The sequence below is a fragment of the Temnothorax nylanderi genome, unplaced genomic scaffold (genome assembly GCF_030848795.1).
Source record: "Temnothorax nylanderi isolate EJ_2023f unplaced genomic scaffold, tnyl_v1.0 TNYL_tig0278_pilon, whole genome shotgun sequence".
Classification (NCBI taxonomy): Eukaryota; Metazoa; Arthropoda; class Insecta; order Hymenoptera; family Formicidae; genus Temnothorax; species Temnothorax nylanderi.
Window position 1 is genome coordinate 35,436 of NW_027249340.1, and position 15,639 is coordinate 51,074.

General features: G+C 42.0%; 1 long non-coding RNA gene and 1 pseudogene across 1 annotated transcript; both read left to right on the plus strand.

Moving 5' to 3' along the window:
- Nucleotides 1–661: 661 nt before the first annotated feature.
- LOC139780440 (uncharacterized) lies at nt 662–5,019 on the plus strand. Its single transcript, XR_011720239.1, has 2 exons — nt 662–1,255; nt 3,241–5,019. It is a non-coding gene; the product is annotated as an uncharacterized lncRNA (long non-coding RNA).
- A 4,695-nt stretch (nt 5,020–9,714) lies between these two features.
- On the plus strand, nt 9,715–13,305 carry LOC139780434 (endocuticle structural glycoprotein SgAbd-4-like; annotated as a pseudogene).
- Nucleotides 13,306–15,639: the final 2,334 nt, after the last annotated feature.

Here is a 15,639-nt window from a genome sequence, read left to right on the forward strand (position 1 = left end):
TCGCGTAGTCACGTTCGCGCGCTTAAGAACCGATAAATAATCTCAACGGAATAATAAGATGCCGTGCGACTCTTCACAGCTAATCACCGAGTCGCGAAAACGCTTAAGACAATTATCCTTAGTATTCTCGATTTTACGATCCGACGTATAGTTTCTGCAATTTATATATTACAGGTAAAAGGTTTTTCTTCAAATATAGCTTCTTTTAATTTACAGCTATAACTGAGAGAAGTTCGGCGCGGTTAACCCTTCAACCGATCGCGGTGGCATTTTGGCGTGGTTTTATGCCGCTGATAAATTTTCCGTTCCGCGGTCTTTTATGCGTTTCGCTGAAAGCGGTATATAGACGCGACGATGTATGTCTTAATGCGTCTCGTAAAGAACTACGAGCGTTAGAGTTTTTTCAGCCGGAGCGATTAGGCGAGACGATTCTCGACGCGCGCCTCTTGCAACATAATGTCATAGATCATAGATCATAGATTGTATGACTCCGTGGATCATGAATTATCCAGTCATGAAAATCAACAAGAAACTGCAAATTTTTGTTTAAAAAAGAATTTCCAATCGCGAAAGAATGATGATCATGCCAGAGTCCGAGTATACGCAACGTATTCGCCGATCTCAACTTTAATGGCAGAGCCTGAATTAGGGGTCGATTGATAACAATTGCGTCAGCACGCATACTCAGCGAGTATATTCCGCAAAAAAGCAATCCCCTCGATAATGAGCGTGCGAACTTAATCCGAACGAAATGTAAGACAGCGGCGGGAGTGTAAGCCACTGTAAGGCGTGCGTGTGTATATGTGTGGAGAGCGACCTTGACATATAAGTATCCACCACGAACGCTCTAAGAGAGCGCCTGATGGCCGCAGGCGAGAAGACGTAACGCGCGCGCGCCGAATTGAATTTTACTTTCATCCCGCGGTGAAACGCGCTGCTCTCCTGGAGACGGCGCGAAAATTACTTTGACAATTCGTACGAGAGAGGCGGGACGGCGCGCGACCGACTTTTAAGGCGGCCGATTAACGCGGGAGTGTAGCCTATACTCTTCCCTCAGCGTTCTCTTGCGCGGTATTAAAAATTCCCCGATCGGCTCGATATCCGCGAAACAGCGTTGTTCTTCTTCGGCGACGTACTCGACGCAAATCCTGTCCCGGACATGCCTGTGCACCGATGAAGAAATCCTATGGATATTCCGAGGAGCGACGAAGAACATCCTGTTGTCGAGAAACGCGAACGTTTCCCAGGTTTCTCGGTAAGGAAGGTTAAAAGCGTTGTGCAAATCGCAGTTGCAATTTTGATGTAATAGAATAATTGGCGCGTATATTACCATTAACAAGCTAGCAATTATTTGAGGCATCGTCGCTGGCGCGGTTATATGTTATGGATGAATAATCGGAATAGCACTTTTTAACTGCAGCTTAAAAATACAGCTGTTAAACGAACGCAGCCATTAGTTTGCACGCGAGAAAAAAAATAAAACGGCCAAGATCTTCGAGTATCGGTTCATCTTGGGTTGAGGTAGAAATACCATGTTGTAGGAAAATTCATTAATCATTCATGACGATGTAGTAACTACGAGTATATTTATGGCGTAGTCAATATAAACGTGTATTTCACATTTAGGTTTATCAGTCACTGGCGATATTTTACAAATCTAGACTTAAATCAGTAAATCGGGAAACGGTACGAAAAAGATATATGGATTGCAATAAAAACTATAAATAACAATGATACGTAAACGTTAATAACTGACCTATTTTATTTCGCGAATGTGTATGTATATCAAATAAATAAATATTGTCAATAATTTCGACGCATTTAAAATAAAAATTCAAGAATATAAAAATACTTTAAATGCCGTCGATGGAATTCATCGATTTCGTTTCCAAAGGCTAATTAAACTCCAAGTTAATTAAACTGCAAGAAAGAGTCGTCAATGAAGTAAAATAATAAGATCGACGTCATAACGATACATCTGTATTTCTTTCGTCATTATTCTAAATAATAAAATGTCCTTCTATAATATCAAAAATCAAGAGAGAAAAAATTAATTATTAATTAAACTTCTGAAGATTTCTATTAAATATCAAAAGATGATAAATGATATCGTAATGGATGGTTCTTTTATGTTAAATATTTATTAAACATAAAAAATAAGAAAATTATTATAAATTTATATATAAGGCCGTATTGTTACTACAAGACATAATTCTCTGTTTATGATGAGTCAACAAGCATCTTTGAACCTTTCAAGGAGTCGATGCAATCGATTAAAAGAGCAATTGAGAAAGCGATCTGGCAAATCTCCCGATACTATACATATATGCAACAAACGTTTGTTTAGCATCTAAAATATCACTGACTTACAGGATCCCGTATTGCGATATATGTATTACATAGAGAACGAGTAGAGAAACAAACGAGGCTGCAGGTCTGAGTCAACGGACCCAGATAACGGTCGGTGGACGAAGGGTGAAGGATCCGCTCGAACGTGAGGTGATGCGCGGCGATGCATCCCGCACGAGAGACTCGGCACGAGTCGAAATATCATCTGGTGGAGACGTGCGTTGCTAAGCCGCGGCCTTATACGTACGATGCTGGGATGGTTGTCGCAATATAGAGGCACGTCTTCACGCCGGCTGTTCCTTAAGGCCGCGCGTCGAAAAGGAAAGGTTGCACGCGGATGCGCCTACCACAGCTCTCCTCCGTCCGCATCTCTCGAGGAATGCGCCGGCTTGAATGGAAGCTACGAAAGATGACTGCGAGAAAGGGAGAAAGACAGAAATTGGCAGAATGGAGAGCGAGGGGAGGGCGAGCGAGCGCGCGGTATGCGACCGTATGGAGTCGAACGACTGCAGCGTGAATGGACAAGGCAAATGTATGCAACGAGAAGTGTCGCGCGTAACCGAACGGTTTCGAATAGATAAAACGGAACTTCCCCCTGTCGTCCACCCTCGTATCGCACCTTTACTGCGAATAAACGCAGCTATCCAACCCTTGCTCAGCCGCGATCGATGTTGACCACGCAATATTGCCACATTATAAATAATCTTTAAAATAATTTCTAGATATTACAATTATTTATATATAGTTATTAAGAATATTTAAATATTATAATAAATTATTATTTAGAATAATATTTAGATTCTAAATAATATCAAAATTGTTAAATCCAAAACAAAGGAATTATAATATCTAAATTGTTAATATCGTTAAAATTGTAACCGGGATTTCCAGAACAGCCTTCAAACTTTTCTCTTTGGGCCATGCGAGGGACATTCGCTTAGCAGCAATATACGAATTATCCGCCTACGTCGATGCAGAAGAAACCAAGTGCCTGGCGCTGAAGTGCCTGCGTTTATCGCTGACATTTCGACTAATGATCAATAACTTCGTGCGCCGTTGTTCATTTCGTGAGCCCGTCGAGCCGTCGGGCTCGTTCGTGCGAGAAACGCGACGCCGGAAATCGACAGGGCGAATGCCCGATTAATAAAGCGAAGTCACAAACCTGCGGTCGCGAAGCAAATTAAACGTAAAATAATCTTTGCGACTTTCCAATATGTCATTGCACGTTATTTCTTTAAAATATTTCATTTCGCGATAAAGATAAAAAAAAAAGGAAACGTTTGAAATTATAGCATTGCAGATTCACACAGCTGGAACTTTGTGAAACCTGTATTCTTGTATAGATCGCTTTGTAAATCCCGATTACGCGAACGCAGGTTGCGTGCGATGAGGATTTGCTTCCCGATTGGCTGGGAAAAGAAAAATGGCTAATGCCGATTTAATTATATTGTTCAAAAAGATCGTGAAAAACGCGAGTGTGATTCTCACGGATTGCGTGCCACATACACACATATGCGCACGCGCGCGCAGTAGGCGCGTAAAACAGCCGATAGTGACGCAATTATATTTGATCATTCTATACGTTCCTGTGTGCCTGTGTTCTCATCGGGAGACAAGATAATGCTCGGACGATTGGCGATTGCATCAGTGACCATCGTCGTATGCTAAAGCTAAAGTATATTATACGCTTATGCGCGTGCACATATAACCTTTCGGATCTACACACATAAAGCCGAGATTTTGATATTTCAGGCATCATTTAACGAAACTCTTGCGCAAGTTTAGCATACGGAGTATATTATTGCGTGCTGGATGATTGACACGAGTACGAAAGCATATAACGTTACTTAACATCTTAAGGTTACTTAAATAAAAGAATTGTAATACACCAATAGAGAATTTAGAAAATTTTTATGGAAAGTGTGTCTCTGCACTTGAAAACAAAGTTTTCATAAAATTATCATAATTAAGCATTTATTTAAATTTATTACTTATTATTTCTTATATATTTTACAAAATAATATTTTAAATTTTCATAAAAAGTCTAAAGAAGTTATGCCGTAATGATCTTCCTCATCCTATTACTCGTGTCCGAGCGTGGTTGACTTCTCTTCATATACATGTGTTGCGCACGTAGATTATACACATTGTATATGCCGTAATGATATTACAGTAAAATATTTAGAAATCATAAGAAATCTTAATTAAAGAAATCGAGCTCTGTTCTCTTTTAGTTCATAAATAACGTCGTAAAGTAGCTGCCAATCAATTATAATTAAATACATCAGTTTAAAAAATTACATTTGGTTATGATGCAAATTACGCTCGGCTAAAGTGTACTTCGTAAAATATTGAAAAAAATGTCCAACGCTTAATTTGGCACATCCTCAGGCGATTTTTCGGTCGGAGACTGTCGACCAAAAACGAGGAGAAAAGAGTTGTTGTGCGCGGTAACGAGACGACGTGCGACTCGGACTTCTCTTAATCACCAATTAAAATATTCGGCAAGAGTACAATCATCGTCGTTATAGCAATCATTTTGATTGTGTAGTTTTTGTTATCAATACGCGATTACGTTTGGCGCCAAGCAGAAATTATCTGGTGTTTATGCTATGTTAAGTAATCAATAAAATGTAAATAAATTCAGAGAAATATAAATAATTCTTTCTAGTCATTCTTTTTCATTAAAAGTTTCTTTCTTCCTTCTATTATCTCTTTCTGCAGTCGAAACGAGATGACTTATTAGGATGTCCGACTTATTAATTCTCCATTATTGATGTTCCAAGTAAAAATATATAGATTTCTCGTAATTGATTTGCCCGTGTGCATGGAAAACCTCGAGTGACAATGAAACCTGTATTTGTGCCTCATTAATTAAGCCTCGAATTCAGATCTCGCGGAGGATCGATCTTGATGACGTGATCGATTACGGCACGGCCGAGATGTGTAAAAATCAGGGACACGATTATTACGTCGATATTACCTGAAGTAACGCGAAACGCTGCTACACAGTCCGCAAACTTTCTCGTCATCGCGATACCTAGTCGATATGCGACGGGGAGGACACGGCGATCGTATACTGTAAATACCGACGAGATAGAAAGCAGGGTAGAAAGAGAAGTGGGCGGCAGCGGGTACGCCCGTATCGGGACGGTGTACGATCTGTCAAGTGAATAAAAAATGAGGGAGGTATCGCGGTGCATCGCCCGCAATGTTGGTCAGCGAAAGACGACGCGTCGCCCGGAGCTGCACAGTTGCAGCAGGTTTTATCGATTGTGACCCTTAAGCTCTCTTCACCCCCTTTTCCCCCCTTGAGTTATCTCGTTGTACGTGTGTGCAATGAGTAACGAGACGTCTTATAAGACTCGCAGGTATGGAAATGCAAAACGGCCAATAAAGATGCGAGTTTAAATAGCAAGTACATTTCGCGGAATATGAAAGTTGATAGCTTATCGTCTAAGTAAATCATCAACGTGGACGTACAGTACATTAGGCGCACGTGGTTACGGATTTTTACACGTGATCGCTGTTTTTATAATGGATTCGAGTCCGCCGAAAAGAACACGCGATTAAACGTCTCCGCGCGAAACATCTTCTCGTTTTTTTTACAAAGTGACCACCGTTTCGAGAGACTTTACGCGCCACGTTAACAAACGATCAGATAAAACCGCGAAAATGTTATTGGGTGACGAGGGAAATTAATGATTCGCGGGAACTTCGGTTACATTAACGATCGCACGGCGGCCGATCTCCTCGGGATGAACCCCCCTTGGGAATCCGTTCCTAAATCGCGAGATAAGCACGCAGGTCGTTAGTCGCTTTCACGACTGATATTTATTCGCACTTTGTGCCTACCTACGCGACGCAGCCGCGTTACGTAATACGGCTAATTAAAAGCCCAAACGTATCGCGCTAACTTTCCCCTATATTCATCGGACGACCGTTCCGCGACCGGCCGAGATAGCGATCGTTCAGCCAGTTCCCTTTGCGCGTCAATTAACGTTCTGTGTCCGAAACCCATGTTCTGCAGAAGGATTCGCTAATTCAATAACATAATGTATATTTTAAACCGCGCGACAGTGATTTATTGAAAGTTGAAAAAATTGACTGGTCTTTTTATTAAACAAATTTTAGAGAAAATTTTGAAAAAGGTTTTTTAAAACTATATTGTTATCGATTAAAACGATTGTTACGCGAAGTACTTTATTACCTTTAGTGATGTTTTTCTAGAATTTTGTTGTACATATAACGTTATGTATGATAGAAAGCATTGTACTTGTTATTTTTTAAAAATCATGTTTTATTAAAATAAAAAAAAATACAAATTTGTGTGGTTTTTATTTTAAAATATAAATTAAACCACGAATAATACATTGAACAAAATTCTTGTTTTTTATATAAGATTTTGTAAATGTTATCTCACCGCAAAATTATCGCGCTGTAAATTGTGTATACTTACGCCGAGCCGACGTTTCGTTATAATCCGCGGCGCGCTAAAATATTCAATGAGCAACTACCGCGAGTTGCATTTTAGCATTTATCACGTCGAGCGTCCTCGACATTCAAGAGAGACGTTCGCCTTCCTAGTTCCCTTCCTAGTTCCGATCAACGGATCATTTTAAACCAACTCTCACGGCTTTTCACGCTTTTCCAAGGCGATTCGCGAGCGCAAAATACAAACGCGCTCCCGCGAGAAAATCGTTCGGATATATCGATGACGTGACTTTGTGAATCACGCGGGTACACGGCGCGGCGCGGCGGCGAGCAGCTGGCATTCCTAGAGACACACGAGAATTTATCGTCCTGCTACGTGCCCCTTACATTTCCCGTAAAAGAAGAAAACTAATGCCTATCGAGACATAATTCACTGTTCCCCCGTCGGATCCCGTCTAATGTTACATCGGTATACCTCGCCGGTAATGTCCACGATCAATAATCGCACGCAGGAAAATGTACGACCGCCCCCTTCCCCCCCAAAGTTTTCCAAAAGAGGAGAGAAGGAGGGACTGTGAGAGACGTCGCTAAATTACTACTAATTAACTTACTAATTAATCTCGACGATATCGTGAGTCTATTCGAAGATCTCGACAATTTACATTTTCATCGCATTCTCAAAAATTGACTCTACAATATTTAATATCTCATGTTGCTTTTGTATCTTAATACGTTGCTTGCCATGATGATTCGACTTTTTAGTGACATTCTGGTGTGATCATTAATAATCGGCGCTATTTCTTTAAAATTTTTTAAAACTTTTGTAAGAAAATAAACTATAATATAAAATTAAAAATGACACAAATAGCTGAGTATTAAAGTTAAAATTCGTTATTTAACACACAGTACTCGTGTGTTTTATTTAATTATATTGCACAATATTTAATCATTACATATTTGTCATAATGAAAATTCTACTGTGGCGCACACGATGAGATATACAAAAGAACTCGCTCTGGGCGGGCAACGTGTTAATCGCGACTGCATATACTTCTAGCGAACGCGGCGCGGAATTTCCCAGACAAATATAACCCCTTCCATCTCGTGCGGAGACATTAACATATCTGATCGGCGATATTTACTGACAATCTCAAACATCCCAATGGTATAGCATTGATTATTAATTAGATACGCATGTTAGGTGCATGCATAATCCCGCAGCTTCCGGCACATGCATCGCTTTATATCAGCCGTGGCACTATCGTGCACTCTCGCGCATTAATAATACTTAAATTCTCTTACGTAATAATATCGCGAGAGAAAAAAAATCCAATATTATTACGCGACTCCGCGTATTCAAAACAGAAAAAGACCCCTGTGTTTGCTTTGCAGAACGTATACGCTGTCGCGCGTGCGAGGGAACGTTCCCAGAAATCGTGCGTAACCCATTTCGAGCGAGAAAGTTCGGCGTACAGTTGTTTCTCTCGCAATTCCATTACCGCCAAGGACCTGTAGCCGCCCAGGTCCTTTCTTTCATTTTTTTTTTGTTTCACGAAACTTCTCGATAGTAGCCTTGATTAAACGCTTAACGCGGAGCTCGTTATTCTCACAGTTACGGAAAGTTCAGCCATGACGAGGCTAAATGCGATATAGCGCGGCCGCTTCACATAATTATCCGTCGATAATGAGAGATTGTCAGGCCGTTTCCGATTGATTAGAGAGCGAGGACAATTTAACCGCGCGTGTCGTGCGTTTGTCAGTCAATTCACAAGGCCGGGGGGGCCGCAGGATTCCCCGTTTGATTTCGTCGCGCCAGATCGTGAGTAATTTCGGCTTTGCAATTAGAAAAAAATCGAGGTAAATAGCCATTTGACCAGCCGATTGTTTAATCACGTGATTTGCTGATTAGAAATGCGAAACGCGCATTAGTGGCTACGATTAACGTTACGCAATACCTGCGTGAGTGACGAAACAATAAAACTAGGGAAAAAAAGAGTGGAAAATAATGGAAGAAGAATTGAATTTTACCCGTGTCCGTATATTGCTAGGAAAATGCCGAAGCGATGGGCGGTGCCCGTCTAATAAATCCGATGGAAGATACGAGTCATACGAGTTTAAGCTGTTCTCATATGTGTCACACGCATGCATTGTTCAAATGAAGAGTACAGCTTTTTACAAAAATCCACAACATAAATCTGCGCGACAGCGGCACGGCGAAACAGTCTCTCTCGAGCACTCGCTCTCGATCTTTTAATCTGACGGTAACGGCACTCGAATACACGAATGATTGAAAATGCGATAGACGCCCACTACAACACACAGGGACGTTATATTTTTATCCACCAAACCTTCCAGATCTCTGTTTATCGTATCCAAAAGCGTTACGGCGACTTCCTTTAACTCGCCGTAAGAGAGAAAATAGCGGGAGCGCACGGGCTTGAATAAGAGGCAACCGAGAGACGTTACATAACAGCGTTACGCGTATCTTTTTCGCGTCTTCTTTAGACAATAATGCTTAAAAAGTCCGAATAAATTTGATGAACGAGACAATAGAAAGAATGCATGTTGGTACTTAAACGCGCCGGGGAGAATACCCTCTGGAGCTGACCGCAAGCTCACAGCTTCCGTGCTTCCGGGCGACTGCTCAACGGAAAGGAAAAAGCGGATTCCCCGCGCGGATCGTCGTTAGAGAAAATTGTGACAATTGAGCAAGCATCCTCCAATGGGGGACCCGATGACATTTAGCGCAGTGTGACATGGTGATCTCAGGGAAGATGGTCTCTCCTCGACGCTGATGTGGAGTGTGTTGTCTCTCACAGCTCGCCGGCGGCGGCGACGCACACTTACACATACGCGTACAGATACATGTTAGCGACGCCGTGTTAAATCGTGGATCCGTGTAAACCCCCCTGTCTGTCCCCGCATGCGGCCCCTCTGTGTGTCCCCATGTGCATCCTACATACTATCGTAACGCCGGTGGCCGTCGGTGCATCGGGCTGTCGGTGGTGTTGGTGATGCCTCCAGGGGTATATATACGACGAGCGCTGCGGGGCTTGATAAACACTTGCCCATCAGCGATTACTGCCGCAGCATGTACACGTCATTGGTAAGCGTTTAATTAAGAGGAAAGAAATCTCGGGGGGGTGGAGGAAGGGAGCGGGGGCGGGGGCTGGGACTGGGGAGCAAGGATGCCAGAGCGAGTGCCAGAGGGTACTTCCGCCCGCGAGACAATACGCGCCGGTAATCGTAGTTGGGTCGTGTGAATCTGACGTGCATTTCCGGTCCCCGGCGGTGGGATTCCCTGTGCGCGTATCCGGAGTATCCTGTGAGTTACGTTGTTGTAAGTGACACTTCTCGATTATATCCGGTATAGCGTACCCGAGAGCTCCGGGGACTCGGATGTCGGTGGGTAGAAACGCGCGGGGCGAGCCGGGATCGGAGGGTAAGTAGCGTATCCCGGAGGATCGTTGGTGTAAAGATATCGATCGACACCGTCGGGATACACCCAAAATCTGCCATGTACGCGTGTAACGCGTGCAAAACGTTCTCGTGTACTAAATGCTTAACAATGAACGATACAGGATGTTTTAACCGGGAGCTGAGGCGATCTTTCTTTGGCGAAAGTTTTATCTTGTAAGAGACGGAAAGAGAAATGCGAGATAGCGGTGTCTTGTTCTTTTCAATTACTTTCAAGTATTTTAACACTAAAAGTACCAAAGCAGTCAAAACAATTAGTTTATAATTTTTTACCAGATTTATAACAATACATTTTTCTTAGATTTTTCGTGACTTTATTGCAATATGTAAATTATTAAATTGATTAATTTACTTTTCCCTCTCGTTCCCTTTTTCAAAGATATTTAGTATATTTAAATAGTAAAAATAGATATATGTTTCATCGATAGTGTTATCAGCGTTTCAACGATATTTAGTAAACCGCCTAAAGCGAAGAATTACTAAACATTATAGTATTTCCCTAAAACATATGATAATTGATCATTTCAGTTCTCGATAGCAGTATATTCGGTATAATTTGTTCAGTGCAACTATTTCTAAATAATCTATGTATTAAAGTAAATCGGTTTTACTGAATAATTTCAGAATACTATTTCAATAATCTTATTATAGAAATTAACTTTTTTGCATCCCGATTAAGGATATCGTCTTATTAGCAGTGTCAAATAATTATTCAAAAAATTGTAGCATTATACAATAGTAACAAGAATCGTCAGCACCGTGAGGCTTATTTTATACGAGGTGCGGCGTCTGACCTAATAACGCTGATACTACCGCGATTCCGTCGTGTCTGACTCAAAACGATATCACTACTGCGACGCGAGGCGCCCGTTTCCACTGATTCGCAGAGCTTTCTCCGTCGCTACACGACCGATCTAACAATTTTGAATATCGATGTCAAAATTAAATCGGATTATAATAAACAAAAAGATCACAATATATAAAAATTCGAAAACTTTAATATTTTGATAAAATGAATATTTCAATATTAATATCTAATATTTCGACGGTGAATAATTATATTGGAATGCGGACTTTGTTTTTAATTACTCCGTGAATCGTCAAGTTGTGCAAATCGCGTCTTCGTGAATATCTAAGTGGCGGTAGCTATTAGCGCGCACCGCATAAACACTTGTGCAACGACGTAAGCCTCAAACAGGGAAGCTAACGAGAAGGCTAATATTCATCCGATGTTTATGCACCTGGAAACTTAACCGGTGGCGGTTCACTAAGGTCACTTAATTCTCTGCGCCACGATCCAGCGTTGTTATCGGATATACCGCGACTTCGATACTCTATCGTTGCGCGCCAGTATTAAATTATATTCACCGCGGGTGTTTACGCGCAATCATCACATTAATCGAGATCCCATCTGATATTTATGACCAATAGATCGATCTACGGTATTAATTGCTGTATCTTTAATCCCCAAGAATGAATATTACTTTTACTTTCATTTCATCGCTCGTACTGAATCTTTTGCCCATTTGTAATCTCAATTTTGATGCAATGATCGATACCGCGAAATTTCGTAACATAATGCCATGTTCAAGCGATCTTAATCAATCACTATTAAAATCTTCTATTCGCTGTTTGTGTTTAGCTGTTAAAGTGTGTCCCCTAACCGGAGATGTGAAAGTTACGCTGACTATAAATGTAGTCAACACATGGATGAGACATGGTTTAGGGGAAAAAAAGATTAATTAAGATAGTCGTGACAGTATATCTGTCACCGCGGCATGATAAATTAATCGAGCGTTTTTTAACGATTTAATGATGGCTATTAAATAAATACTAATCTCATCAGTTTTCACGATTTTACGAAAGCAATTAATTTTGTTCAAGAGTACTGTAATACCATGCTTACGTCACCAAGATAATTACATTAATTAGACTTTAATATTTGAATACGTAATAAATACATAAAAAAATATTATTAGGCTACCAAGATCCAGCTTGGACCGCATTTATTCTAAATTAAGTTAATATTTGACTTTACTGTTAAATATTCACATTTTTCTATATAAAAAAAATTAACAGTAAACGTAACTCTCCAGCTAAAATTTCCACCTAGAATAAATACGTCATTGCGATCAGCTCGATTACGTCTAAATTCTTTTTTCCCGAATTGAATATGTATATTATTTATCTCCCGTGCTATTAATGTTGCATACTTTTTTTCGTTCTATCACCAGATAGCCTTAATCGCATTGGCAGTCTGCGCCGCGGCAGCGCCCGCCGACGAGCCAATACCGATTATCAGCCAGAGCCAGGAGGGTCCCAATCCAGACGGGTCGTACAAGTGGAATTATGAGACCGGTAACGGTATCAAGGCCGAGGAGGAGGGCCACCTGGAGGATGTCGGCACCGACGACGAGGCGATGAAGGCGGAGGGTGGCTTCAGCTACGCGAGCGACGACGGCCAGGCGATCTCTTTGACGTACGTGGCCGACAAGAACGGCTTCCAGCCGGTGGGCGCTCATCTGCCCACCACGCCGGAAATCCCGCCGCTGATACTGAAGGCCCTCGAGTGGAACGCGGCGCATCCGTCCAAGGATGACGAGAACCAGGTGTAAAACAGCGACCCCCCGGCGCCGCCGTCCAGCATGTGATCTCACGACCTCCACGAGTATAATTATTCCGCCATGAGAATGGAAGACGATTTAATATAATGAACCCACGGTGACACCCGGACGACGCGAGTGCTGTCGTCGACCGCGTGTCGTTGTCCTCGCCCTCGTAACGAACACGGATTGCTCTGGTTCAAATTGTTGTAAATATTTATTGTACGCGATATTGTATACACACACACACACACATGCGTATTTTATTATATATTGTATTGTATTAATATATTATATATATATATATATATATATATATATATATATATATATATATATTTGAAGAGACGCAAATATATATATGTACCATGACTATGTAACTAACTCATCGTTAGACATATGTGTCACGGTGCATTAAGAATAAACGTTGCATCCCAGGAGAGACTTTGCTATTCTATTAATAGGCCCGATCCCTTCGGCGAGACACGCGAAAATGCGTGCAAGATTCCGCTGCGGATCCTTCGGGCGTATCGGGAAGGATGCGGGGCAAATTTGCGGTTAATGGTAGCGTGTGTTACTTCTCTGTCTCTCCGCCATCTCCGTTCTCTGCGAATTAAGAATTAATTTACTTCCTTAATACACGCGTAACAAAGTTAATCCTTGATTGGATTAATCCTTGAACGAAGTTACTCTTCAGCTTCCTCGCGTCGGTTACTTCCGGAATTTGCAGTTTGACGCGCGGTTAAAGGTGGACCGGTGTGAATCCCGTATTCAAGCATCAACAATCACCCATATACAGTACGCGTATATATAGTAGACGTCGGGCCATCGCAATTACGTCGGCCTGATTTACGATAGAAAGTCGCGCGACTATTACCGTAAGATATTACACCGCTGTAAACACAGCTGCTGCGCGCGTCTTTATTACAGCGGACCTTGCTCGCTATCATTAATCAATCACGTGGAGTGGACAAAAGACGTGGCGCCTTATGTAACGCGCGTCATATGGGGACCGCAAGCGAACTTCGATTACGTTCGCCTGGTGCAATGAGAGTTTAGACATCTCGATGGAAAATGTTTACTTAACCGCTCGCGGCGTTAACGATTCACGTATTCATGGCACCACCGGGTAACAATCTAATTAAATTTATTTCTTATACAAGCCTGCCATGGCATCAAGCTCGAGTAAGATATTTATTGCATACAGGGATAAATCTCAATTTGTAGACACACACAGCGCTACAATTTACGTGAGCAATTTCGTGACAGCAGTCTGAACTATATTTTTTAATATCTCTTTATGACGACATCGCGCTCAGGTGAATCCCGCGACCTGTGGTAGTCAGGGGTTAATAAAAATATTCCTCTCCCACGCGGTGGGCGAACGGGCGGATGGGCACGGAAGATCGAGGCGAGCTGTCATTCCACGCTAGCACATGACAAATACAAATTAGCTCTGACACATTCTCCTCTCATGACTCTTTTCATCCCATCCCGTGATTTACGCTATTACTGACGATCGAGCACAAAGAGATCTGCCGTCCGAAGAGGAACGACGTACACAGAGCGAGCGAATCTCCAAAGCTGTCACTCCATGTCACTTCTAAGACACGGGAGATAGGAATCAGTGCTAACGCGTTTCTTTTCTCTCCGCTTTCATCTTCTCTCTCTCTCTCTCTCTCTCTCTCTCTCTCTCTCTCTCTCTCTCTCTCTCTCTCTCTCTCTCTCTCTCTCTCTCTCTCTCTCTCTCTCTCTCTCTCTCTCTCTCTCTCTCTCTCTCTCTCTCTCCTCTCTCTCTCTCTCTCTCTCTCTCTCTCTCTCTCTCTCTCTCTCTCTCTCTCTCTCTCTCTCTCTCTCTCTCTCTCTCTCTCTCTCTCTCTCTCTCTCTCTCTCTCTCTCTCTCTCTCTCTCTCTCTCTCCCTCTCTCTCTCTCTCTCTCTCTCTCTCTCTAATGATCGAATACGCGATACGCCGCACTTCCCTGATATTGAGAATTAACACGTCACGGTGATATCGCAGATAATCTTCGGGCAATGTGTCGTTTTCGTAGGCCAGTCATCTATCCGGGGGACTTTCCAAAAGGTCGTCTAGGGTCGTCCCGATTCGACACATTGACGTTGACAGCTTTGCGAGGGTGGAGAAACCGGAACTGATTATACCTCGCGGCGTTCACTCATTGAACTTTCACCGCAGGCGCCGCGACATTCGTCATGTATTGCCGTTTAGCACGACGTGAGTCGTGTTCTAAATTTGTTACGGCATCACGTAACAGCAACTTATATAAATCTTCCCGGCGCAAGCTCGCGCGTTGCTGAATCTTTCAAAGTTTATTCCCATAGAGAGAGGGAAAGAGAAAACAAATTGTATACAAGCTTCAAATTCATTTTTCCCAAAAGTGCAGTTTCCTTCGACTAAGAAATTGTTGGTAAACCTTATATATCACTCAAAATTTGATAAAAAGCCATATTTCCTATATCCGCAAAGATACAAATTTTGAATCGAGATAAGAAAATCTCGCAAAAATGGCAAATCTTATATAAATGTAAGTTGAAATTATTTGAATTGCTCGAAGAAAATTATTTAATTGTTTACTTATTGCACTGTCTCAGCGCAACAGCATTCTTCTTGCAGCACGCGGCTTTATTATCCGCGGTTAGAGAAAGTGTGCCAAAGCGTGTCTCTTCCGGTGTACGTCACGTAGTACATTTATATACTTAGCAGAAAACGTATCTGCCGGTACGCTATCGGTGCCGCTATAATTTACAAATATTATAAC